Source organism: Chiloscyllium plagiosum, chromosome 23 (assembly GCF_004010195.1).
Source record: "Chiloscyllium plagiosum isolate BGI_BamShark_2017 chromosome 23, ASM401019v2, whole genome shotgun sequence".
Taxonomy (NCBI): domain Eukaryota; kingdom Metazoa; phylum Chordata; class Chondrichthyes; order Orectolobiformes; family Hemiscylliidae; genus Chiloscyllium; species Chiloscyllium plagiosum.
The window spans coordinates 57,147,316-57,150,820 of record NC_057732.1 but is presented as its reverse complement, the minus strand read 5'-3'; positions in this window follow the sequence as shown (position 1 = coordinate 57,150,820).

Sequence of the window (3,505 nt, the reverse complement as noted above, 5' to 3'; positions counted from 1 at the left end):
CTTGGATGGAGGTAAGGGAGGAGGTGTGGATGCAGGTTTTGCAATTCCTGCGGTGGCAGGGGAAGGTGCCAGGATGGGAGGGTGGGTTTTTGGTGGTGGGGGGGGGGGGGGTGGGATGTGGACCAGACCAGGTAGTCACGGAGAGAACGTCGTAAATGTCGGCAGATGATACAGTTTTTGCGGAGGTTGGTGGGGTGGAAGATGAGGACCAGGAGGGTTCCATCCTTGTTGTGATTGGAGGGGTGAGTTTGAGGGCGGAAGTGTAGGATGTTCCACCACAGAACAAACCAGATAGCCTCCTTCTTTAAAAACCAAAATTTCCCCTCCCAAGTGGTTGAAGATGCCCTCCAATGCACACCTCTGCCCTCAAACCCACCCCTCCAACCGCAACAAGGACAGAAACCCCCTGGTCCTCACCTTCCACCCCACCAAACTCCGCATTATCTGCCAACATTTCTGCCACATACAAACGGACTCCACCACCAGGGATACATTTCCCTCCCCAGCCCTATTAGCTTTCCACAAAGACCGTTCCCTCCATGACTATCTGGTCAGGTTCACGCCCCCCCCCCCCAACAACCCACCCTCCCTGGCACCTTCCCTTGCCACCGCAGGAATTGTAAACCTGTGCCCACACTTCCTCCCTCACCTCCATCCAAGGCCCCAATTGCCACTGCAGGAATTGTAAACCTGTGCCCACACTTCCTCCCTCACCTCCATCCAAGGCCCCAAATGAGCCTTCCACATCCGTCAAAGTTTCACCTACACATCCACCAATGTCATTTATTGCATCTGTTGCTCCCGAGGTAGTCTTCTTTACATTGAGGAAGAATGTCTCATCTTCCACCTCGGGACCCTTCAACCCCAGGGCATCAAGGTGGACCTCACCTGTTTCCTCATTTCCCCTCCCCCCTCCTTACCCAAGTTCCAAACTTCCAGTCACCACCATCCTCATGACCTGCCCCACCTGTCGATCTTCCTTCCCACCTATCCGCTCCACCCTCCTCTCCGACCTATCACCTTTACCTCCATCTCCATCCACCTATTGCACTCCCAACTACCCTCTTCCTGGATCCTTGCTGTACCGCACTAGTAACCGAACTCCAGGATGAACATTTCCCATCAACTAACACCCTTAATCTTTTTCCAGCTAGCCAAATTCTGAACCAAACAGCTAAATCACCCTCAATCCCAGGCCTCCATAATTTATGCAATAGCCTACCATCAGGAACCATATCAAATGCTTTACTGAAGTCCATATACACCACATCAACTGCTTTACCCTCATCCATATGTTTGGTCACTTTCTCAGTGAACTCAATAAGGTCTGTGAGGCAAGTCCTACCTTTCACAAAACTGTGTTGACTATCCCTAATCAAGTAAATCTTTTCTAGATGATTATAAATCCTATCTTTTACAGTGTTTTCCAATACTTTACCTACAAGCAAAATAAGGCTCACAGGTCTATAATTTCCAATGTAGTCTCTACTCCCCTTTTGAACAAGAGGACAACATTTGCTATCCTCCAGTCTTCTGGCACTTTTTCTGTAGACAATGACGACATAAAGATCAAAGCCAAAGGCTTGGCAATTTCCTTCCTGGCTTCCCAGAGAATCCTAGGATAAATCCCATCCGGCCCAGGGGAGTTATTTTTACACTTTCTAGAATTGCTAACACCTCCTCCTTATGCACTTCAATCCCATCAAGTCTAGCAGCCTGTATCTCAGTATTCTCTTCGACCACACTGTCTTTGTCTCGCGTGAATACTGATGAAAAGTATTCATTTAGCTCTTCTCCTATCTCCTCTGACTCCATGCACAACTTCCCACTACTATACTTGGCCCTAATCTTTCTCTAGTCATTCTTTTCTTCCTGATATTGCTATAGAAAGCCTTAGGGTTTTCCTTGATCCTGTCCACCAATGACATGCAGGACCAATATAATAAATAAAATCCCATGTAACAACTGCCATAAACACGACATCGAACAGACCGAAAGAAAATTAGCAATGCGGATACATGAACACCAATGAGCAACAAAACTATGTGACCAATTCTTCCTCATCTCAGTACACACATACAAGGAAAGCCATTAGCTTGATTGGGACAACGTAACCATCCTAGGATAAGCTAACCAGAGACATGCACAGGAATTCCTGGAGCCGGGTTTTCAATCCACAATTCCATCAATAAACTTGTTGAAATAGAGCCCATGTACAAACCAGTGCAGAGAAAAAAACAGAAATGAGACAACCCACCTTAACAGACCAGATCATATAAATATCAAATGGAGTAGAGCAACAATGCTTCATGGGAGTTGCACTGATGATGTTAACAACAACTTGCCAGCTCAGCGAGCAAGCCAACAACCGGTTCCTCAACATGCCTAGTCACCTCATCAAAATATTCAATCAAACTTCTTAGGCATGACCTTCTGCAGATAAAGCTCTGCTGACTGTCCCTGATCAAACTTGTTCTTCCAAATGAAGATATACTCTCTCCTTCAGAGTTTGCTTCAAGATTTCTGATGTAAAATTCACTAGTGTATAATTCCCTGGTCTATCTCTACCACCCTTTTTGAAAATGGAACTACATGAGCTGTCCTCCAGTCCTCTGGCACATTCCCTGTAATTAATTTCCTCATTTTCCATATCAGCCTGGGATACACCTTATTCAGTTCTGGGGATTTTCTCACTTTTAGGTCCTCACTTCCTCGGACAAATTGCTCAAGAACCTCACAGTCCCTCCTCCTGAATTTTGTGCCTGCATCCTCCTTCTGCACAGCAAGAACAGTTGTGAAGTACTTGTATAATATCTTACCAATGTCCTCCAGCTCCACACAAAGAATGACTTGAAATGGGCCCAACTCTTTCCCCCATTATCCTCTTCACCGCGATATATTTGCAGAATATCTTGGGATTCTCACTCATTTTACCCATAAGTATTTTCTCATGCCCCCTCTTTGTTTTACGCATCGCTTTTAAAGATTCCCCTGCACATTCTATACTTCACCTCCATTCTTTTGCTCCTTTTGTACATGTTAAATGTCACTCTTTTAGAGTTATAGAGACGTACAGCATGGAAACAGACCCTTCGGTCCAACCTGTCCATGCCGACCAGATATCCCAACCCAATCTAGTCCCACCTGCCAGCACCCGGCCCATATCCCTCCAAACCCTTCCTATTCATATACCCATCCAAATGTCTTTTCCTCCAAGATCACGGGCAGCACGGTGGCACAGTGGTTAGCACTGCTGCCTCGCAGCGCCAGAGACCCGGGTTCAATTCCCGCCTCAGGCGACTGACTGTGTGGAGTTTGCACATTCTCCCCGTGTCTGCGTGGGTTTCCTCCGGGTGCTCTGGTTTCCTCCCACAGTCCAAAGATGTGCAGGTCAGGTGAAGTGGCCATGCTAAATTGCCCGTAGTGTTAGGTAAGGGGTAAATGTAGGGGTATGGGTGGGTTACGCTTCGGCGGGTCAGTGTGGACTTGTTGGGCCGAAGGGCCT